Source organism: Anas acuta, chromosome 1 (genome assembly GCF_963932015.1).
Source record: "Anas acuta chromosome 1, bAnaAcu1.1, whole genome shotgun sequence".
In the NCBI taxonomy this organism is placed as follows: Eukaryota; Metazoa; Chordata; class Aves; order Anseriformes; family Anatidae; genus Anas; species Anas acuta.
The window spans coordinates 52598106-52623892 of NC_088979.1; the positions used below are offsets into that span (position 1 = coordinate 52598106).

The 25787-nt window shown below is 35.4% G+C and overlaps 1 protein-coding gene across 2 annotated transcripts in view; it reads left to right on the forward strand.

Annotated features, from left to right (window-relative positions):
• GPC6 (glypican 6) overlaps window positions 1-25787 on the forward strand; it is an 800882-nt gene that overhangs the window by 454118 nt on the left and 320977 nt on the right. The gene's annotated exons all lie outside the window — the stretch shown is intronic.

Consider the following 25787-nt stretch of genomic DNA (forward strand, 5'->3'; position numbering starts at 1 on the left):
TGCTGGAGTGCTTTGTGGGAAGTATCTTTTGATTTTAGGTTCTCCAGCAGTGCAGGAAATCTTTCCGTCTTTCATGGAAAGAAAAAAGGAAACAAACTAATTTAGTTCATTTGCAGACATTTCATGGGAAAATAAACCATCATAAATTAGATGTCTTCCAGATGTCTCAGACTTACTGCAGTGATCTTTTTTCCACCTTATGTGCAGTGGAGCATCAGATAGTCCGGAAGAGTAGCTGAGGAGAAAAGGCTTATAATGAAACAGTGACTCCAATGAAAGCAAAATGAAGGTTTTTTTTTTTTAGGATATCTGCAAAAGTGGCATATGTCACCTCTATTAGAATTGTCAGATATAATCAATGGCCTGAGTTCAACTGAGTCATACTGCTCAGCCAGACATTGTCTTACTCAATACTATCTAAAAAGATCTACCAACCTAGCTTATTATTCAACACATACCATTTCACATCTTGAAAATTGCATTAGCCCTGTCTTCTAGTTGGATCCATATCATTCATAAACAAAGATCATCTGATACGCTGATTACAGGGCTTTTTCTTGGTTTGTGCATTTTTTTAGATGTCTGTGACATTATTTAGATGTCTGCTCTACATTAAAATTCTACCTATATATTCAGAACCAAAATGAATGTATTCTAGTTTAACAATGTCATTAAACACTATAATGACACATTATAAAAATAATTATTCAAATTATTATTACTATTTTTAAGATAATTTCTTTCTTTGGGTTTTCTCTAGGATTGCCAAGCATATTTTATAGAAAACCCTTCAAATTATTCAAAGCAATTGTGTTTCCCACCTGCAAAATATGTTGAATGGCACCTGCAGAAGTTAAGAAGATATGTAGAACTTTTTCAGAAGAATTCCTAAAACAAAGGATAGAACCTAATGCATTATACATAGCCACGTCATGACAAAAATAATGATGAAGAAGCAAAGCACAACTAAGAGCTTGCTGACCCTGATAGATTTAGACCCTCCCTGTAAATAATGTTACTGTAGATTTTACGTTTTCTGTGTTTTAGCACAGGTAAGTAAAAGAAAATTAAAAAGAATCAAATGGGAAGAGTAAGGATATTAAAAAGTTTGAAGGTTAAGCAATGCATGGAGATCTGTATCATTTTGCAGAATTCTGACTTTATAGAATGACTATTTTTACAGATTTTCTTCATCCTGTTTTGAAAGCATCCTGTGGAAGCACTGTTTTCCAATCATGATTGATAAAGCAAATCATTTTATTTCTCATATGAGACAGATGCCAGAAAACTAATAGCTTCTTCTCCTTTCAGCTTTCTACAGAAACCATTAGTCAAGGAAACATCTGATTTGTCTAAAACCCATCAGGAGTACTAATTGGACTTTAAATGTGTAGATGTTTAAGCATGTTAGTCAAGTAAGTCATCAGCAACAAATTTAAAAAGTCAAATATTTTTAGGACTTCAAAATAAGAAGTCTGAAATAAACCATGTGGATCTAAGTTCAATTCTCAGTTATTCAGAGGTCAGTGAAAGTTGGCTTCATTGTCAGCTTAGGTCTTGCATCTCAAAATATCTCTCCCAGAAAAAGAAAGCTGATATGAATAACAGAATACAAAATGAAGCATTTCAGTGTAAGAATTCTGGTCATTTATAAAATTTTAAACTTATCCCTATTTCCCATTGTCTGCTTCTACTTTACTTTGTTTTGATAAGAAGTTTTTTTTCTTTTATTTTCTTTTTTTTTATTTATTTATTTTTATTTTTCTTTTTTTTCTCTTCTGAAAGACCCCAGGTTCATTCCTTGAGTGAAAAACTAGATGTACCAGGCAGAATGGTGGTAGAGCTTTCAACAAAGTTGAGAGGACTTAGTTTCTGCTCTGCTCTGCATCATATACTGGTGAGAGAGATGTATAGCTTAGAACAACTAAGTATATATGGAGAGAATTTTATTACAGGACAATACGCTGCCTGTTTTTCATAAGGGTATGCCAACATTTGGCAACTGGCAAGTTTGCTATTTCCCAAAACCTCAGCATGGTTTTAACCTATGAACAACTTCTCCTTTCTTGAAAATGGTTTTGTTTTTAAAATTGCTCAAGACACCTTGATGTTCAGGTCTGTCATGATACTGTGCAAATTTGACTTTTGGTCTTTGATTTCAGAAGGTTTATAAATTTTACAGGAAATCTACTGTATATAAGACAAAAAAAAATAATGTAAATATTTAACCAAAAATGGCCCAACAGTGTTTTTTTTTTCCTCTAACCTCCAAGAGGGCATCCTATGTCCGTATCATTTTCAGTCTGATTATTCAGACTGAATTTATGAGAGAAACTTAAATGAGAGAATTATCTTCCAGACTTAGCTTAGTACTGGAGCAGTGTGAATGTACATATGTCTGTACACTGTATGTTTTTGTACATTAAGGCCAATTATTTAAAATTCAGTCTGTCTCCCTTTCCCTCCTCCCACTTTTCCTCCTGAATCAGAAAAAAAAATCCACAGCCACTGACTTCAATCTCAACCTGATTAAGGGTCTGATTGTTCAGATCTGTATAAAATCAGATACTAAGCAAAGTTTATTAAAGCAAAGGTCTCACAGAGAGCCTGTGGAACTTACCATAGTAAGTTCCTGCTTACTGAACTAGCAAGTTACAACTTACTGCTCAGAAAATTTGTGTGGAATAGCAGAGATTTTGAGTCAAAAAATGACCATTTAAAGGCATAAGTACAGTACTAATGGTTAACAAATGTAACATACTTATAGACTGTCACTGTATGCAGTTAAATTCAAATAAAATCATCCCATGCAATTTTGTTGAAAAACTATGTAGATGTTTAATACTTTCCTGAAGCATATTCCGTCATCTGCCAACAGAGACATTGCAAAATGTGGAGCATAGTCTCTGCAGTTCCTAAGAGCAATTCCTGTACCCTGTAGTAATTCATTACAACTAGAAGAGCAGAAAAGATTATATACATGAAGAAGAACATGAACAAAATTCACTGCTTCAGCTGACTTCATAAATCCTTGCTCACTCTGAGTGAGTGAATTGGCTACCAGGGTTTGTTAACTACCTGCAGATGGGTTCAGGCACAACATGTATAAAAAGCAATGAAAAGGATAAATATATGAAAATGTATTGACATCCATCATTCACTTTTTATCCCTCTATTATTTATTTGTAAGAGTTTTTCTCTATGAGTTAAAACAGTCTGTGAGCAATTTTTTGAACAGCTATAGAGCAACAACACAAAACACAATTCAAAAGAAGCGTTGTCAGAAAATGAAGCTCTGCTAGAGACTAAACTTTTTAAAGTTTTGAACATTTCCCTTTTATCATCCCATCTGCAGAGAGTCAGTGCTACAAGGACATTCCCTTAAGCAATATCAGTACAGTGTGGAGGTTTATGAGCCAAGATACACATCAAAAAGAATTTTAATAAGCCTTGACAGACATTAATAGTGCTGATGTAGTGAGGTAGGACCTATGCAGTGGGGTGTGTAAAAGACTAAGGTATTCTTACTGTTGGCTAAGATATGACACAGAACAGACTGTCATTTGGTACAAGAAGGAAATATGTTAAAATGTATTGAATTACTTTCTTTTTTTCATGATCAAATTTCTTTTCTTGGTAAGTGTGTATTGCTCCCTAGAAGGAAGAGTAAATATCTATCAAGGAAAGATTAGAACTCCATAAAGTGAATGAATTTACTGCTTAATCAAGTCATGATTCATTTCAACACTTCAATCTCTTGTCCTCTCTTTAGACAGGCACACAAAGATTCACAGAGTGCTGTGTTGGAAACTAAACTAGTGGAAGAACTCACCACGTTATATGAGCAGTGAATTGGACTCTCTTCCTTCGCAATTAATAAATTGATAATGGTTGAAATCCACTTACATATGTTTAGGTTCAAATATATTTCATTATGTAAATAGAAAGAGAGGAATAGTGTGTATATTTATGTGTACATAAAATGCACACAATAGTGTGCAAATTTTGCCGTTTAAGCTCAAGACAGTGTGCTCTTACCTTCTGATGGTTATTTGTTTCTTTATGTGAAATGTTGGTATAGATGGCAGAAAGCATTTTTTGGTCCAATATCTTTAAGACAATCTTAAAGACAATCCAAATACAGAGGAAAACATTCAATAAACAAGTGCGGAGAATTACTTTGGGTTTCTGAACCAATTTTATATTTGATAGTTTTAGTTTTGTCTGTTTTAGATCAAAGATGAATCACTGCTTGGAGTCACTTGTCCTTGCTCATTTTTTATCAGTGATTAAGAACTCAAGTCTGCTATGCTGTCAGGATGATACCCTTTAAAGCAGTGAGAATAAACAAATGTCTTCTAATGGAGCTTTCATGCTTTTACCAACATGTATTTTCAGCATCATCCAAAAAGCTTCAGAAGTAAAATGTTTCCTAAATGTTCTAAGATATTCAAACGTAATGCTATACTTAACATGACAGTGGCAAATGGACAGGAATGAGAAGACTAACTGGAGTTCTGGCAAATGAAAACACACAGAAATGTGTTTATTACCAAGTTAAAGGCTAATAATGCAGAGAAGATTGAGTGTTCAGAAGTTGCTGAGAAAATAGGCACCTCTAGGAATTCATATCTTGTATAAGTTGAATGATGTTAAATAGCTGATAGTCCTTCTCCAGTGAAGTAGAGGAAAAAGAGGGAAACACTACTGTCTGTTCAATACATGGGCCAGAATATAACTAGTCCAAGCTAAAACTGCCTGATAATGTGGACATCCCAGGAACTTAGTGAAACTTTCTTTACACCCAAAAATGGGAATTACCTAAGGCATTCTTGTCAATGTTTTAAAGAAGTCTTACAGTCTTTTGTTTCCTTTTCACACAACTGCAGAAAATCCAACCATGCATTTTACATGTAATTTTTTTTTTTTTTTATGAATTTATATTCCATATTTTTAAAGGACTCATTAAGCTAGCATTTATGGTTACTTTACATTATGGTTACTTTACATTACTCATTAAGCTTAGCATGGTTAAGACTCTAGAGCACTCTGGATAAAGTAGAAATGAGAAATATAACTTGAATTGAAAACAGACAGAAAAAAAAAAATGCTGATTTAGGAGTGAAAAGGTGCTGACTCTCAGTGTTAACTCACCCTTATGAGCTTCACAAGGTAAATTCAGTCATTAAAGACATACTGTTTTTAAACTTGTGTAAGCATGACAAGAATGACTATATTTGTAATAGAACAAAGCCATCCGTGGTGTATGTCATTACAGAAATCAGGTATAGTGAAGATATATTTCTTAAGAGCCCAGAGTTACTTTTGTCTATCTAAATTTTCACTCTCACTTGTAGAAAGAATAAAATAAAATAAAATAAAATAAAATAAAATAAAATAAAATAAAATAAAATAAAATAAAATAAAATAAAATAAAATAAAATAAAATAATAAAATAAAATATAAACAATTATCCCCAGTAATAATAATAATAATAATAGATAATAATTTGTGCAGATAAATTTTACTTCAGTATCAATACAGTTATGCCTTGGTATTTTGTAGTTCAAATATAGTTATTTTCCATCTAGTCAGATAGATTTGCTTTGGAGTATTATTAATTTTGGGAAATGGAGTGGGGTTTTTTGTTTATTTGTTTTTTCACCTTGAGAAAATAGTTTTCATTAGCTTGGTTTAGTTTGTTTATCTGTTGCTGTTTGGTTGTGATTGCTGTGGGTTTTTTTGTTTTTTTTTTTGTTTTACTTAAGAGTTGATAGATCAGTGGGTTTTCCTTTTTGTTACAGAGTATGAAATGGACCTGGCAAAGGAGTTACTGCATCAGTAAATGCACACAGCCATTTTCAGGATGTGCCTGAGCATTTTAATAGGTCTCATCTCAAAGCATGGGGCTTAGCTAATGAGAGAATTGACTTCTGATTGCTCCATAAATTGTATCCTGGTGTAATCAGAAAGGTATAAACTGATTTACTGTGACAGAAATCTCTTCTACCTCAGAAAGTTGTGGGAATGGTAGGCTGCATAGAGTTCCCCTTTCACTATATTTAAAGGGGAGCTTCAGTTGGAACAAGTAGCCTAGATTAGCCTGACCCTAATGTGAAAAGTGAAGTATTTGAATGTGTGACCTCCTTTCTGTGTCCTTTATTAATTGCTCTACTTCATGGTGTAGTAATCCTACGAGTACATAAAATGAGTCAGATACCATATATCATGTATATCGTATGTACACTGGAAAATGAGTCAAACTATACAGTGAATTTCAACTATGTACTCATGAGACTAAAACTTTAAAATGTGTCAAAAATTGTCCATACTTGTGTCAAGAACTACTTTCTGAGCTAGAGATTAATTCCTCAAAAAGAAATATCTCACCTCTATATTTCCATAAAAGGAAAAAATACATATACTGCTGTTTCTCTTATGCACGTCACTGAAATTTTGGGAAAGATTTCTCATAAGGAGAAATAACATCTCAAAAGGCTTACTAAACTAAAAGTTTAGAATTTTAGATGAAAGCTAACCTTTTCTGACTTACTTATTTTTATAGAGGTTTATTCAGATCTCCTGTTCTGAACTATTTTTGAACATGGAGATACCTTGGGTTAGCTCATCTAGTCCAGTTCATTAAGCAAAAAAAAAAAATAATAAAAAAAAAAAATTACCTTCCTGAGCAGAATTCCAGATGATCTTAAATTTAGGTTAACCTACATATGCAAGTTTGGAGTGCCTTTGCCAAAAGTTTTTTCAATATACAATGAAAAAAGATAAGTGTTTTCAGAAAGCAGTTCCAATCTTCTGTCATGCAAATTGAACTCGGGACATTGCTGTGTTTCTTCACCAACTGCAGAGGAGAGAATAACTCTTCGTGTATTTTCTTCTTTCAGATTTCTTGGTTAAGTGCACAGTACTAGGAGGGGAAAAATCTAGCTTGTCAATATTAATAGGTAATAGAGGATTTTGAAACTATTAAGTTAAAGGTTGATAGAATTTTAATCATGAAATCTTATATTTAGTACTCCTTAATTAAGTACCTTAAATACAATTGTTAATGACATTTTAATCAGTATTTATTAGTTAGTAATTGTGAGAATGATTTCTGAGAGGAGAACAAACCAAGACAATGATTTTCTGTAGAAATTAGATGGTTTAAAGGTAACAACTGCACAGTCTTAATGTACTCCAATTTTCTGATTTATTAGCAGTGTTGACTGAATAAATAAATAAATAAATAAATAAATAAACAAACAAATAGATCATCAAATAAATTTGATTAAAATTAGACTAATCTTACTTTACTCATAACAGTATTTCTGAAAATGTTTTGAAGTACTCAGTTTTTTAAATCTTAAATTAATTATTCTCAGTATTTAAACTAGGAACTTGATGTTAGCTAGTCACCAGCTGAAAATTTTTGGTTTTCAGTAAAGGATCCAAAGATATGACTAAGTAGTCAGGCATAGAATTTTCCTATTAAAATACACCATCTGAGAATAAGTCAATGGTAAATAATTGTTTCTTAAATTCACATATGCAAATACTATAGAATAATTAAGATATTGACAGAAATAGAAATAGATCAGTGTTAGCAAAACATCTTGAATCTCATAAACTGTACTATTTACAATATTTCCTCAGATATACTGATTCAGGTCATTACATGGGATACTATTATGTTTCTAGCCATTAAACTTCTGGAGTAATATATTTTCTGTTTTTATCTTGGTCTATGTCTCACATCCTCCTTGTTCCTCCTCAGCATCCCACATAACTCAAGCAATAATTAATAGTTGAGGAGTTTTGTATTTTGTGGGTGTTTTTTTTTGTTTTGTTTTGTTTTTGATGGTGCTGTTTGTTTGTTTGTTATTTTCTTTTGAGAGGATTTGTTGACTAGCCAAGTTTAGATGGCTCATTGACTGTTAATTCCAATCAGCAGTACAGATGTAAGTTGCACATTCCAATGTTATATAAACTGCTTCAGGAAAGGCATGAAATGGATCAAGTTCAAGAAACATTTTTACTCAGTACTGTACCACACTTGATTACACTGAGAGGCTCTTAGCTTTTATTCATCTTTTTCCTTCTGACTTTTGGGGTGTTTATGGTTAATATTCTGCAATTAGCAGAGGTCACTGTAGCACTTACTTACATTAAAAGCACCACATAACCACGAGTGTTAAATATGTTGGGAATACAGTTTGTGTCTGTACAACTTAAGAATTTATATAATTAGAAAGGTTTCTAAAACAGTACTTCAAAGAGTTATGTAAAAACTTATGTAAGTATATAAAAGGATACATAACTTTGGTTGGCACAAAAAAAAATATATGTGACCAATAGGAACTAGTCAGATAACTAAAGTGTGAGTAATGTGCCTATTTAAATTGCTTTTTGTGAAATACTACTTAATATCTCATAATCAGTCACAATATATGCTTTAACTAGCTTGGTTTTCTCAAGACAACATTTATATGTGAATCTTGGGCTCTGATACTCTACTTTATCTGTACTTGAGACAGTTTTTTCCCATAAATATGTGTTGTATGAGCACTGGTAGATTGTACTCTTTGCTGCATATGCTGTACACCTGTGTTTTTAATGGGCTGCCCTGAGTACCTACAGAAATTCAACCTTTCTCTGGTGGAGTCAAGTGCTTGAAACCACCATATCATACTCTCATTCATGTCTCTCATTTTGGCTTGGGCACTTGGCATTGATGTGTCACTCTCTCAAAAAACAATGCTTTTCATGCAGATGAGACAGCCTTGGCAGTGCAATATATTGTCCCCACCTTTACCCAGAACTGACTGGCAGCTGCGTCCTGGAAAACTGGCATCTTACTTTGCAAGCGGCATTATTCCATCCATAGGCAATCAGAAGCCTCAGCAGCAAAATGATCACAAATGGATATCAGCTGTTAACATTCAAGAAATGATTCCAAGTCATTGGGGTTGGCTAGAAGCACGAGGTCTTTATTCTCTTTATTACTAAATGCAGAAATCTCTGTTACATGCAGCTTGCTGTCTTTCACATAAATAAGTCCAGACTGAAGAATAATCTTCCATATAATATTTACTGATATCTGTGCTGTTTCATGAATAGATAGAGAGATACAATTTTCCGGAATATTTTGCATTGAAAAGTTAGAAAATGTGCAAAACACTGGCTTTGATCTTTACTGTGAATTTGAGAAGCAGACTATAGTCAGTCGTGAAATAAATAATAATAAATGCATATTTCATACCACTGTCTTTTCAGAATGAAAGATAGGAAAGAAATGGATTATCTGAGCCTTGCCTGTAGTATTGGGTTTAGACCATATCTTCTTCACCAGGAAATCAGAAAATATAATAAAATAATGAAATAGAAAACATATGGCTGACAACTTGGTTACCATTTGCAAATGTGATTTTGATATGAAAAATATGTCTGAAGCCATTTCAAATTTCTCTTTCATCTCATATTTATTTATCATATTCAGACACTTCTAACAGATTTCTTTTTAAAAAATATGGAAATTTGAATTAGTAAAGCTGAATGTTAACATAGGCTCTGTTTGGCTCTCATGAACATCCTCTGAGCCAGATTCCCTATACTGTTCTGTTTTGTCTCCAGCTGGATGGGATATTTGTAATGAGGATCTGGATACTGTACTGAACATTTGTGGAGAGCTAGAAATAAGAACAAAATCCAGTTCTGTTTCCCATAATTCTGTGGAGCTAATAGTGCTAAGAAACGTGAGAAACAATTTTTTCTTACTAGACAAATATGACACTGAATGCGTGTAGATGGCTGGAATGTTAATAACATGATGACATTTTTGCATACTGTATTCTCAGACTGGAAATTAATTTTGATTTATCACACAGTTTTTAGAGCAATTTTATTTGACCTTTTTAAAATACTACCTCCATTTATCTCTGGGTAGCTGACAAAGTCTCTTTTCTCTGTGACATGTTAGAAAATATGAAAATCAAGGTTGGTTTTATATTACTGGCCTCACACATACAGTTATATTATTAAAAAACTGTGTCAGCCTTAGCCTTTTTAAACAGGCTCATGAACTGTACCCAGAAATTTCTCCCAATATTACTGGAACTTTAATTGCCTCTCTAGTTAGTCAAGCTATATATGGATGAGACAAAAAGAATACAGGACTAACTTCTAGCTTCAAGGTTAAGAGGTACAGATGAAGTCTAAATTCATACCCAAACTAAATGTTTCTTTTTCTAACTGGAATGAGTAAGCTGAGGTCCTGAAAAAAAGAAAAAAGAAAGGAAAAAAAAAAAAAAAAAAGGAATGGTACATGCCAATTTCCAGCATGTCTCCCTCCTTTCACAGGAAAAGTATGTTATCACAGTCACTGCGTCAATGTTTGGCTGGACTGTGTGCTGTGATAACCAGAAGTAGTACATAATAAGCTGCCTGCCAACTCAGGGGAGAAAAGTCCCAGTGAGGTAGGAAAGAACACAATAACCCTGCATGGAAGGATTTACCCAAATCAAGGCTTTCCTCCAGCTGCTCCAGAAATCTCTGGCACACAGTCTCTTGCACTGTGGACTGCCCACCAGCACAGCTAACAGTACAGGAAATCTTTCAAAGCTCCAGCAAGTGGCAAATTCATAGAATCATAGAATCGTTAAGGTTGGAAAAGACCTCCAAGATCACCTGGTCCAACCGTCACCAATGTCACCCACTAAACCATGCACCCCCTAAGCACCCCATCCAACCTTTCTTTGAACACCCCCAGGGACTGTGGCTCTACCACCTTCCTGGGCAACCCATTCCAATGCCTGACTGCTCTTTCTGAGAACAAATATCCATTAAAGGGAAAGAAAATATTGTCAATGTTTTGCTCACAGCACATTCTAAGGTTATGAGAATTCAGTCTTAAAAAGCATAGGACCAGATTTTTTTTCAAAAAGAATTGGAACATCAGTAAGTCGAGCTGTCTTAATTTATAACCCCTTCTTTTACAAAATCAGTCTATATTAGTAAGCCGACAAGGTAAAGTCAACATGAGAATTAGCTATTTGACAAGTTTTCTGGGCCTTTATTTCAAGGAGTGGAGGTGGCACTAGTCATAGGGAGAGGGCTGTGCAACTGAGATGCTGTGGGTCTTATGCCATGTATGAGTGCCTGTTCAACATATTAGTGGTGTTTAATGAAGGCTACACTTTCTCCATCATAATAAATCCATATCTGGGCCACAGATCCTCTTATTCAAGAGGATGTCATGCCCGTGAATAATCCTGGCAACGTTTTAAACCAAAATTTTGGTTTATGGACTTTTCCAAACTATCCTCACACAGAATTACAGATGTCATTTATTTTACCTTTAAAGACAGAGTTGAAGTTCTCCATACTTGATCCACTGTGTAGATAGGATTGCTATTACCATGTGTTTACAAGACTTCTAAAGCTGACTAACTATACATAAAATTGTAATATCAGAGAGCATCCTGTTAAAAACAAAGAAACTAGAAAATGATCCAGATGCAGCTGCATCTAAGAATTACTTCATATGCTGGCTGTTAAACATCTTGCAAATGCTGTTGACTCCTCTTGAATGCAGTTCTTGTTAACTGTACACTAATCCTATTTGTATGCAGTAGTTATGTAAATTTATTTTTGTAAGTTTTTTGGTTTTTTTTTCCCCTAGCAAATTGGACTTATGTACAAGAGATCTTGATGATATTATGATTCATAGGAGGAACATTATTGTGTATAAAATATTATACAGAGATAGGCATGACAATCAATGCAAAATAACGTTATGAATCTCAGGTGGATGTCTGAGACTTTCATATAGCTTAAAAGAAAAATCTTTTAGTAAACTTTTTCTCTGAATATAAATTTCAAAAGCATCCTTTATTGTTCTATCCAACAAGAACACTGTGTTTGTTTGTTTGTTTGTTTCATGTTTGATGTTCTTACTGTTTTTAACATATTCAAGTATGACTTTGCACATTACTTATGACTCAGTAAAAAAAAAAAAAAAAAGATACTCTGCTTTTTTTTTTTTTTTAAGAAAAAGAAAAATGATTGTGAAGGCTAAATCTTTCCTAATTTAAATAGAAATTATTTTTGATCTTAATGTTCTTTAGGATTGGGACTAATACAATATTCACAATAAACTAATTGAAAAAATTACTGAATTATGTAGACTGATGTTTTGCTAAAATGAAATGATTTTAATTTTTGAGAGAAGCCTGAATCTTGCTAATGGAAACTGTTACTCTTTCATTGCAATCATTAAAATAAGATTCCCTTTTGCATATTACTTAGATGTCATAAAGGCTAAGAGTTTTTAGAGCAGGTAGAGATTTAAAGACCTCAGTCTGAGACACAGCACAAAGTGAGAATCTCTGAATTCAGAAACTATTTAGCTGTTTTTAAAAATGTAGACTCTGAAATGTTCATCATTTGGATACATGGATCCCCTACCTACTTTTCAAAATCTTGGCTTAGTGTTTGTAGAAAGCAGTTGTTTTCACTCTAAATCACCTTTTGCTCTAAAGAAGACACTGCTCAATTAAATTATTAGTTTGAGTTAGAGGTGATTTTTACAGAATAGGTAAATCTTCAGGAAACTCCAGGCTATTTAGACTCCAGACATATCTAGGCCTCTGATTTATATTTGTTTCATCATTCTTTGCAATCTGACCTGGTAATTTTGGGATGTTTTCTTTCATTGAATGTATTTACATTTTTACCTGTAATAATCTCACAGCATGTTTTTCCCAGAGCAGTTTGGCATCATGAGCACAAGCATGGGGTATTTTGAGACCAGCAGCTTGGTGATTAGAGAGAGATCTCAGAATAAAGTTTGTTTCTATTGACTTTTCCTTTCTGGCTTGTTCTTTTCCTTCTTGGTTTTGTTTCTACTAGTTCAACACAAGCTAAAAGCATTGAATTATTATCAATTAATTATGAATAGTCCTTTCTGTAAAAGTTGGGCTAGTGACCTTAAAAGAACTGAGTTTGATCTCAGTGCAGTAGAAAGTTTATGAGACCACAGGTATAGCACTGAAAACATGTTTTTTCTGATGGGTATTTGTAAAATAAAGGAAAAAAATACATAATGAGCAGAGGAAGCCACCTTTGAAATTTAGGAAAGTTATATATAAATAACTAATTTTATTTCTGAAGAATTTCAGGTAGCAGTTTCCTGACTCAACAAGGTTGTGTTGGATGAAGGATTGTGTACTGACAAAAAAAAAAAAAAAAAAATCAATCAATCATAAAATAAAAGGATAGAGGAGTATAGAGATTGTTCAGATTAAAACGGGTGTAACAGGATTGTATTCAGTTCAGTCTGGAAAAGATTTAAGAGCGGTCTATTTTGAATTGAAAATGTATTCCTGGTATCCATGTGTCAGCAGTCCAAAAATGATATTGAAACAGTGGTGAAGGCTCAGAGCAATGACATAATAATTAGAAGTAACTAAAATATACCTCATAAGAAGGGACTGAAGAAATTAAGTCTGGAAGAAAGAAGGAAGGAAGGAAGGAAGGAAGGAAGGAAGGAAGGAAGGAAGGAAGGAAGGAAGGAAGGAAGGAAGGAAGGAAGAGAGGGAGGGAGGGAAACAGTGTAAGAAGTGATTTAATCATGTCTTTTATGCATATGTTCCCCACATATATGTGGCAAACAGCAGGTTGATTGAAGAGTATTGCTTTTAAATGACAAAGATACGTGAAAATCCTCTGGCTGAGAACTGAAACTGGACAACTTCAGGCTCTATTCAGTACAGACATTTTACATTACAAGGATAATTATCCACAGAAACAGCTGTTCAGAGGTTATGATGTCCTTTGTAGCATGTGAAATTTTAAATATTAAATTGACTATTTTTCAGAATAGCTTTTTTTCAAAAAAGATCTGCTGGGTTTTTAATCTAGTTATTTGACTTGACATAGAAATTCATTCCAAGTCTTATTGACTGTGTTTTGCTAGTCTTTATAGCAGATGACTATTCTGCCCCTTCTGAGTTTAAAATCCTTTTGATAAAAAGGATGAGGACTGTAAAGAACTACTTTAATAAGGTTATGTGCAAATTTAGCCTGATCACACTCATTTACAAAGTATTACAGCTGCACTTTGAGCACCCAGATAAAACAGCACAGAACAGACTCAGTAACGGACACTTGTACTTTTTATAGTATTTTGATTCTGTGTCCAAGGGCACTGGAAGACTCCCCTGAAAACTTAGTCTGTGATTTAGTAGAAGTTGTATGACCTAAGTGGACTGCCTGATATCATAATTAATGCTGATAGCAATAATAATCTGTAATTTTGTAATATATATAAACCCACATTCTTAGACTGCAGACCCCATGTGCTGGGTGCTGTACACAGATTTTTCATTCACAACCTATGTGTACGAAGGGACAAATCTCCATTTTACTTTGCATAACCATGCCAGGACAGATCACTGAAAAGCAAAGCCTATGACTCATATTGTTTCTAATTCACAAAGACTGTTCCTCGCTGTGCTCAAATCACACAAAAGACAAAGACAAAGGCCCTTCCTACTGCTTTTAATTTCATAATGTAAAATAGATCCTTAGATGATGGAGTTCATGATCTCCAGGACCTCATCTCTGTGGTAAAATATAGGGCCTTCCTGTCTATCAAACAGGACCTGTGTAGCTTTACCACAGATTATAACCTAGATTAAAGCAGCAGAATACACAGCTGGGGGCTTCAAAGCTCATACAAGTTTGGAAATAGGATTTAGGAAAGTGTATAGCATTGAAAAAATAAACATTTTGACTATGATATGACCTTTGCTTGAAATAAAAGGTAGAACAATTTTTCCTCTTTCAGTTCAGCTAAGACTTTTTAAGAGATTAGTTTGAAATAGAAAATATTTTATTCAAGTTACATCCCCATTCAAGGGGACTAGTTAGCAATCTTTCTTTGGAAAAAAAAAAAAAAATCACCTTGGTACTTTAAACTGTGATGTCTAATAACATACACATATTTCTTCTTTACTGAGTCAGTTCTTGAAATGTCAGGTACACAAACTGCATGTTGGATTTCAAAAATGGTAAAATAGGGCATAAACAAAGCTGGAAAAAAGTCTTCATGAAAAGCAGTTTAATTTAAAAGGTATTTTAAAAATGCATTTAGCACCAGTGACTGTGCAAACATGGATATTTGAAGCAGAAGAACAATTTGTTATTTATGAATGTCAGATTACATAAATAATTTGAATATCATTTATGACAATAAGGTTTAAACAAACATCAACCTAAATATATGCCCAAAAGTCCTTACAAGTATTTAAATAAGTGACATCAGCCTCAATATTTAAAAAAAATCAGGTCACATTTTGGCAACAATCATGATATTGGAGATTTGAACAAGGCATTCATTATTAAATATCCTGGCTAGAATATTAAAATTACTCATGTAAATAGCATTTGCAAATAATTTTGGATATTAAAGCAACCTAAGCCATACTGTACAGCAGGATCTTATATCATGTTGAACATCTTGTGTTTGCTTCTGAGTGGAAATCATTTAAAACTTTCAGCCTTTACTTATCCTTTTTGGTACAAAAGGTATATCATAATAAACAATGATTGTATTTGCATTGTTTTGTTATGAAGCAGCAGGTTTTTTTTCACATTGGAAGCAAGAGCAAGACAGAGACAAGTCTCTGTGGGAGACTGTAGATGCAGAATTATATATTTTGAAATACTCAGTAATCATTTGTACAAGTGCTTCTATAGAAATTTTGTGAATGCTCTAGGTGCAATACAAAATGGCATTTTCAGTTTTCTGCTCATTAGAAATGGGAATAAAAGGTTGATATTGTTGAAAAATGTGCAGCTGGCTTCATAACAGTTACTCTTTTAAAAGAGTAAAATGCATTTAAAAGTAAAAATGTTTGAAATGCCATTAAACATGAGCAAAGTAAGAGTTCAACAGTTCCTCATGTGGCCTTTGTTAATTCAAAGAGAAATAAGGTAAAAAAAAACAAATAGGTAACAAGTCTTAGGTAATAAGATATTGTAATTTCAGAAATATTCATACATTTCATATACTTACATTTTTTCTGTGTTTCTGAATTTGAAAAATAGTCCTGCTGGAAGAAATGATAATGAATGGTACGTTACTATGGGAAGAGACACAGGCTGATTTGATGAAAATTTTTCCATACATCCATCTCTTTGTTACAAAGCTTAGTTGTAACATTAATGTAACATTAAAACATGCCGTCATCTGGTCCACTGCAGGAAAATGAAACGGTATCAGACAACCTTTAATATCACAGGATGTAGTTGTTCTGTTCCTTACCAAGATGCAGGCAAATCTCTTTATTTATCTTTCAGATCCTTCACTCCCAAGCTTTCTCTGGATAGGAACACTAATTTTGTCTTATTATCCTGATAATGATAATTAGCCAGTTGCACTCTTTGCTAGGTTAAAATCTGTCTGGACAGCCAGGCCCAGAGTGTGGTGGTGAATGGAGTGAAATCCAGCTGGTGACCAGTCATGAATGGTGTTCCTCAGGGGTTGGTGTTGGGGCCCATCCTCTTTAATGTCTTTATCAATGGTTTGGAGGAGGCAGTTGAGTGCACCTTAAGCAAGTTTGCAGATGACAACAAGATGGGGGGAAGTGTCGATCTGCCAGAGGGTAGGAAGGCCCTGCAGAGGGACCTGGACCAATGGGATGAGGTTCAACAAGGCTAAGTGTCAGGTCCTGCACTTTGGTCACAACAGCACCATGCAACACTACAGGCTTAGGGGAGAGTGGCTGGAAAGCTGTGCAGAGGTGAGCATTGTGTTGGTCAATGGTCGCCTGAACATGAGTGTGCCGAGGTGGCCAAGAAGGCCAACAGCATCCTGGCTTGTATCAGGATTAGTGTAGGCAGCAGGACCAGGGAGGTGATTGTTCCCCTGTATGCAGCTCTGGTGAGGCTGCACCTTAAGTACTGGCTTCTGTTTTGGGGCCTTCAGTACAAGAAAGACATGGAGGCCCTGGAACATGTCCAGAGAGGGGCTACAAAGCTGGTGAAGGGCCTGGAACACAAGTCCTGTGAGGAGTGGCTGAGGAAACTGGGGTTGTTTAGTCTGGAGAAGAGGAGATTCAGGGGAGACCTTCTTGCTCTCTCCAACTGCCTGAAAGGAAGTTATGGGGAGCTGGGGGTTGGCCTCTACTCACAGATGGCTAGTGATAGGACTAGAGGGAATGGCCTCAAGTTGCACCAGGGGAGGTTTAGGTTGGAAATTAGGAGACATTTCTTCTCAGAAAGAGCAGTCAGGCATTGGAATGGGTTTCCCAGGGAAGCAGTGGCACCACTGTCCCTGGGGGTGTTTAAGGAAAGGTTGGACCTGTTACATAGGGACATGGTTTAGTGGGTGATAGTGGTGGTAGAGGGACAGTTTGACCAGATGATCTTGGAGGTCTTTTCCAAGCTTAGTAATTCTATGATTCTACAGTATAAGGCTCTGTTTACATTCTTTATTTGAGCAAAGATTCAGCTGTAGGCCATGGCCCTACCAAGTGGAAATGCATCCAGTTTTAGAGTGGAGGCAGATGGCAGTAGGTTCTGCAAGTTGTGGCTACCATTAATAACTGTCGTTTGTCAGCTCAGACCTGCAGTTTTCTGTTCCAGATGGCTTTATTTAAACACTTGGACTTAGCCCTTATTACTGATTGCTGAGGTTGATGGTTAGCTTGCAGGAAGAATGTGGGAACCAAACCTTTGTACACAGGGTCTTGAGTGTCAGCCAAAATGCTGTAAAATAGGTTCCCAACCAGGAAAAGAGCTCATCCTTTTCCTCTGCTATGTGCCTGGAAGTCCCTTCTGTTTCAGTATTGGTCTCAGACAGCAGAAGAAGTGATTAGATATTGCAAACCAAGAATGGAACGGATGGAAAATGCTCCTGAAACCATGTTCTCATCTCTGTTGGAAATGGACAGATGAGAGCTAAGATTTTTCATCCACCATGTGTGTCAGAGTTTGACGTGGATGGCTTGCCTTTATGGTTCTAAAGATTTTGAAAGAGATGGTTAAGAGTTTAGTAATTAATCATACTTAACTAATTAGGATTTAAGCTGAAGCAATAGTGTGGCCATGACCCACTGTGAATATATTATACTGCAGTAAATATCATAACACTACATATATATATTATGTGTAATAACTTCAGAGGTCAAATCAGTATTACTTTTCTGTGCTCAACATGTATTCTCATACTGTGCAGATTGGCAAGGTGTTGGTAATAATAGGAACTATATTCCTATATATTCCTATAATAATAGGATGTAACTGTTATTATCCATGAATATACTGTGGACCTCATTTATTTGAATTTCATCTGGTCATTTGACAATAGCTTTTCTTTCCAGAAAACTTTTCCTCTTTTTCTAACTAGCACGGATTCTCTTTATCTCTCTACTCATTTGAGTTTTCCCCTAAATGTTCAGATCTCATTTAGATATACCTTTTTTTCCCTGCTTTTTGAACTCTGACCTGTCTTACTGTCCTCACTGACCATTTTGTACAAGTGCTTTGAGAGTGGCTATTCCTCATAGTTGTCCTATACTGAAAACCACTGTACTATTTTCAGGTTTTTCTATGCTTTTTCTAAGGCTAACAAACCTGAAGCTACTGCATTTCATTCAGAAGAATAGTGAAGATAATTTTTCCTAACTTCAAGATAAAACTATCTTTACAGTATCAGTGTGAAGCATTTTTGGTCTCACTTTTTCTGTCTTTCTTCACTGGGAGAAAAGGCAAGTAACATAGTATTGCCATCCTGATATTCCTTCCTCCTACAAACCATCTATTTCTATTGTGGGTGGCAGTTAACATTGTTTGTCCCACTTTATCTCAATTAAAGCACTGGGAGGAAATTGTGTGTCACGGGTAGCTGCTGTGTATATAGCCTCTTTCTCTGTTAGGCTACTGAGTGGGTCACACTTGAAGTTGTGCGTTCATGCATTCTTTTCTTCACTTGAAGGTCTATGGGGCTGTCTGATTGTTAGACAATGTCTTTGCCCACTACTTTCATGCTGTTCAAAATCCCTTTTCTCAAAATCCCATTTTTTTTTCCCTCAAAATCCATTTTCTCAGAAGGAAAGAAAATCAGGAGCAAATTGGGTCTATTTGCTTTTTTTTTTCTTCTTTTTATTTATTCTACCTTTTTGATGAAGATCAGTACATCATTACAGCAAAACTGTACCACTCTTAGTTACATTAGTAGTGCTACTTGCAAAACATAGCCTGAACAGGGATGGAAGAATGTGATACATTATCTGCAGAATGAGAAGTATGTCACAGTTATCATGACACAGTTAAAATGGACCTTTCAGTAGGTAGTAATAAGTACACAGTGGAAGTGTGAAAGGAACTTACTTGGATATAAAACTAGAAACCCAAACAGTCATGTCATAGCATTTCCAAACAGATCAAAACCTAAACTGATGGAAATCATGAATATTAGCCACTCTTGAAATTTTCTTGAAAAAAAAAAAAAAAGAAAAGAAAAGAAAAAAAAAAAAGCTTGCTTGTCTCCCTCTCTTTAGAATTGTTATTGAGATTTGATTGTTGATTTTGTATGTTTGGACCTAATAAATCTGTATTACTGTAATAATTGAAATATTGATACAAGATGGCACTCACAAAAATTGTGGTGTTTTGTTTTGTGGTTTTGTTTTTTCCTACCAGCAGTTTATCAGGTACATTATACGTGTATATTCACATACATGAAAGAAAAAATATATATACACAAGAGATAAATCCTTGCATTCATACTTTAATCTTCTAATTAGATGTTTCAGTATATAAAATTATCACAATCCATTAAAATAAGAATTTTCCATTAGTTTTATAAACTAAACTCTTTTTATTTCATATTCTGCATTGGTGAATTATACTGACAAAAACAGTTATATGGTAAGGCTAGTAAACTAAGAAAGTACCTGTAAAAATAGTAAACCACAAATAACAGGTTATTTGGCACCACTTTTCCAATTCTGGTATCGTAAGCTAGGAGTATCCTGAAATCATTCTTATAAGACAAAGTAAATGTGACTTGGTTTTCAGAGGTACTGAAAATTTTTCACCACTGATGATAACATAAGCTGGCAGGGCCTAGCATTTTTGAAAAGTGGGTCATCTTATTGAGGGGCAAAAGCGCGGATTTAATGTCAATCACTTTCCACCTAAGCCAATAGCATAGACAAAAAACAGCTCTTACAGAATGCCACTGAAGTTTCCTATTTCTTTTTATGCTTTACAGTACCATTCCTCTTACTATAGACTGCAAGCTTTCAAATATTACGGTGCTGACCCTGGGAATTGCAGATCAGTTCTTTTGATCTTGAACTCAATAAGGTATTTTAAGGCATGATCTACACTCAATAGGCAGACAAACTGACCTATCATGGTAAGCAGCCATCAAGACAGATCAACACAACATGCAATGAATCTCTCTGAAGCACTCTCTTCCTCTTTTCTTTCTGTGGAGATCAGTGAAGGGAGGAGAACAAAGAGATCTTCCCTCCTTAAAACCACAGTATGGGAAATCCCAAAGTTCAGAAGTAGCTTTTATGTCCTCAGGGGACACAAAGCAAGACTATACAGAGAGTTCCTTTACACGTGTATTGTCACTCAAATTTCTACTCAATGAACACCAAACATCTACAGAATGTGGAGTAGATCTTACCCAATTCTGAAGAATTTTTTGCAGATTTTAGCTGAAATAATGTGTTGATTGGATCCTGTGTTATGACATCTGGAATACTATGCCCAGCTGTCTTTGGAACCAATGTACATGTGACATCAAAATTAGGCGAAGCATGCTCTCTCATTTACGTATTTTGCATATTTATAAAAACACCATTTTCCTGGATCAGTAAAATTCTGTGTGCAGGTCCACTGCAGATACAAATCAGCCCAGCTCCATTGATTTTAAAGGATCTAATGTGATTGACACCAGCTGAGATTCTGGCCTGCTGCATTTACCTGTGACACTAACCACAAAAAGGCAGGAAACAAGACGTGGCAACTGTTTTAAATCTTTTCATGAATAGCTTCTGCACAAAAATGCTAATTTCCAATTCACACAATTTTAAAAACAAAGTATCTGATACATATATATATATATAAAAAAAAAAAAAATCAGCACTGGACCTATGAAATAAGCCTGAAAATTATTTCTAACAGATAGTACATGGGCATAAGGAATAAAAGTTGCCACAGTATCTGAAGTTATACTGCTGTGTCCACCATGCAGGTGAAATAGTACCTCCAAGACACATTTCTGCTGAAGTGTTATGTCCTGATTTACTTTCACCTCCCCAGCAGATGCAGAGTCTCCCTGTGGTGATTTCACTATGATGAGAGGCTAAAATCCACCATAACCACTCTCACTCTCCCTCCTAAAAGGAACAGAGGGAGAAAATACAATTTAAAATGGTTCAAGGGCTGAGATAAAGACAGGTAAATCACTCACCAATTACCATCATGGGAAAAACTGACTAGGAGTAAGGACATTAATGTAATTTATTGCCAACTACTAACAGAGTAGAACAGTGAGAAACTAAAAGCAAACTGCAAACATTTTCCCCCCATCCACCTTCTACCTCCTCACCCTGAGAAGTACAGGAAAATGGAGAACAAGGGCTGCAGTTAGTCCCTAAAGCTTCATCTCCGCCACTCCTTCACAGTCACTCTCTGCCCCTGCTTCACATAGGGTCCCTCCCATGGGATGTCATCCTTCCTGAAATGACACTGCAGGGTCAAGCATCTGTTCAAGAACTGTTCCAATACAGGTCTGTACCACAGGGTCCATCCGTCAGGAGAAAACTGCTCCACCATGGACCTCTCCACAGGCCGCAGGGGAATTTCTGCTCCAGCACCTAGAGCACTTCCTGCCGTCCTCCTTCACTGACCTTGCTGTCTGCAGGGATGCTCTCACTTCTTGCTATTCCAGCTGCTGTCAGTCACACAGCATTCTTTTCCCCTTTCTTAAATTTGTTCTTAAATTTGTTCTCCCAGAGGCCCAACCAGCTTCACTCACTGGCTTGGCTCTGGCCCGTGGTGGGTCCCTTTTGGAGATGGCTGGCCCTGGCTCTGATCTGAGATAGGGCAGCTGCTGGGCTCTGCTCACAGAGGCCATCCCTGCACCCCCCAGGGATAGCTACCCAGCAGGGTAGCAACATTATCTCCTGGAAAACAATGAATTTTTTACTCAACACACATTCAGGTGTGATAGCAGTGTTCTGCAGATACTCCCCTGAATGGATACCACTTGGTACCACTCATTGAATGCTTACATCTGGCTAAGGATGGGACTGCTTGGGACTGCTTTAAAGGACACATTAGCCACACTCTTACGCCAAATTCAAACCTGCTTTGTGCTATTGGAGCAGCAAATTAATATGACAGTACTTTCTGATACTTCATCACCATTATCAGAAGTACATGAGCTACGCACATACCTCTACATAACAGGCAACCCCAAACTGGTCCCCAGAAAAGTGTGGTACCAGTAAGCTGTTATCCATGCAGCTCTTGGTAAATCTGTTGGGATGCAGATATAGGCAGAGCTAGGGAGGGAGCTCTCTGTGCAGTGAGATGCTCAAGATCACTCGCTGCCTGTCCTGTATTCTGGAGTTTACATGTTCTCATAATTATCTGTGCATGTATTTGGGTGTGTGCTCTCTATCTATATATATACATACACCTGGAGTTGTGCATGTTGGTAACTGTATTAATCAACTTTACTACACACATTTTCTTATACATATATGTGCATGCATGCATGTATTATATACAAACATGCATACATATATCCATTGAGATTATTCATGTGGTTACCAAAAGTGTAGAAGTGTTATGCTAAATAGAAAGAAGTACCATGTTACTGACACAGCTCTTTCATATAAGAGATTTAAGTATTATTTCTAAAAAGGGACATCATCAACTTGAAAATCTCACTTGCTTCTGACATTACTTCTGCTGTTTCAAGGCATACATAAATTTACTATAGCTGTAAGGTAATAGATGTTAAAGTATTTGATCTCTTATTCTGCTTATTTAGTGTGTTTGACAGCATTCACGTCAGGCTTCCCCAGATAGTCAGTGTCACCTTTAGTGGTAGACATCTTCAAAACAAAGAGAAAAAGCATTCTCAAAGGGATTTTTTTTTCTCCTCTTTTCTACCTGGCCCTGATCCAGGGATATTTTTAAACATATCTCTAAATGTAACAAGAGAAAAAAAAAAAAAAAAAAAAAAAAAGAGGAAGCTTTTATTATTTCCATGCTTGGAAAAATAACAGTCCTATAAAGTTCTCCACAGATAAGGCCCACTGCCAGAGCAATTCATGGGCAGATGTAGTCCTTGAAACTACTCTTAACTCATCCCATGAAACTGATTCAGTTTTAATTTGATAATCTTCCTTTAATGGTGCTTATTGTACAGTCAGTGCTAGTTAATGGGAATATTCACTTCTTTGCCAGGAAGTCTTTTCATGTAAGGTATTTAATGGATATTTCAGACCTCATGCCAGATATTACAGATACCTGGGAATTTACTATTACTGTTATATAAGCAGTAGCCCCTTGAATAATATCTTTGAAATTTGATGAAATATTACATTATTTTTCAAATATGTGAAGATACAGAAGAAAACAGTACTATCATTACACATTAAACTATGCAGCTTACATTTCTTCCAGTCATACAACTGAAAATGAGCCCTGTTCTAAAATTATGGTAGCTTTTTCATCCTTATTATGTGGCAGAAGGGGATATTTACATTTTATTCATCATGATGAACTAAGAGTAAGCCTCAGAAATTTTTTGCATTTGCTAGAGATGACCCTTGGTTTATACCAGAAAGAAACAGAGGCTTTGGTAATCCAAGGATGGATTGCCTTTTATAAGCAGGGCTGTCTCCATGCAGCTGTGCTTGAGTTCTGGTTTGAGCACAGTAATATTTAGAAAATATGGAGGAAAGGAGGTAAGTGGTTCTGAGAAGGAAATGGACTGAAGTTTATTTTTTCTTGAAACAGTGTGAGATTTGGCTCTGCTCTGTACCTCTACAACAGATCCTTTATTATACTCTCAGGAATGGCTGCTTTACTGTCAAATTACTATACACTATTTTTCAGCAACATCTCTTGTCAGTTTATTTCTTTCTTTTTTTTTTTTTTTTTATTTCTAATTGCTCCTTTAAAGGAAGTTTACTAACACTTTCTACCCACATTTAAAATTGAAAGGACAAGAAAATAGAAAAATTTTATCTCATTTTCCCCCCTCTAATTTTATCTATCCTATTGAATTTTGGGCTAAATTCAAGGAAAGTCTTCCTTGGATGGTGGAATATTATTATGTTACTTCTAAATGGAGCAATTGCAGTTTGTCAACTAATTAGATGCAAGTAATTTGTTCAGTAAGGTTGTAGAAGGAATGACCATGGAGCAAATTAGATGGGTGGAGGAGAGCAGTGGCTGTAATGGGAATGAGCTATGAATTACTTTATTGTGAACAGAAAGGCTTTTGTAAATCTGTGCAGAGACAGATCAAATAAATCTGTTTGCAAAAGCCACACCCTATATGATTTCTTTCTTAAGATGTACTTCAAATCTGAGGGGCTGTTCCTTCTTAGCTTTAGTTAATGTCTCTATTTTTACCTCCACTATTTAAATAACTGGAAAGTCTCAGTGTTTGGGATAGTTAGGAAGGGGCTTGAATTTCTTCTTGGTTTTAGTTTGGTTTCAGAATAATAAAAAATTGCAGTGTTTCATCAATTACATAACATAAGAACTCAGTGTTCCAGATAAACTTACACCAAAAAAAAAAAAAAAAAAAAAAGAATTTTATTATTTTGTTATTTAACTGGCACATTTTAAAAGTCTGTTTGCTTCAGTGGGTCCAAAATATAATTTATCTGTTATTTTCACTTTACAGCATTAGGATGCCTAAAGCAATAACACCCAGCAGCTGAAGTAAAATGTGTTGTCAAACAAATAGTGAATGAGGGAATTAAAGGGAACACCTGTGTCTTGTTATTAGAAATCATATCCATGCTGGACTTGTAATAGCCTAAATCATATAAATTCAGCTAGAAGTAACAAAGCAGATGGAAACATCTGTATCTTGTAAGTTGTGACAGTTTGGGGATGGTAGAGTATCTTGCCTCTCAGTAAACATTATCTGTTTAGTAGTTTTCATTCATTGAATCTTTAACACTTTTAAAATTATGAAGTCTGATAAAGATAGCATAGCGTATGTTTGAAGATTAGTGCAGAAAGACAGTCTGGTCCTAATACAAATATACAACTGTAATTCATAGAATCATAGTATCATTCAGGTTGTTAAAGACCTCAAAGATCACCTAGTCCAACTTTTATCCTAGTACTAAAGTCCACCACCAAACCATGCTACTAAGTTCTACATCTACAGGTTTTGTGAAAACCTATGGGGATAGCGACTCAGCTACCTCCCTGGGCGGCCTTTTCCAATGCCGCACAACCCTTTCTGTAAAGAATTTTTTCCTAATATCCAACCTAAACCTCACTTGGCACAACTTGAGGCCATTTCCCCTCGTCTTATCACTTGGTGATTGGAAGAAGAGCCTAATTCCCACCTCACTACAACCTGTAAAGAACAATTATACAACTGTAATTGTAAAGAACAAGAATGTCTCACTGCATCTTTTCTCCATGCTAAAGTCTAGCTCCCTCAGCCACTTCTAATAAGACTTGTTTTCTAGACCCTTCACTAGTTTAATTGCCCTTCT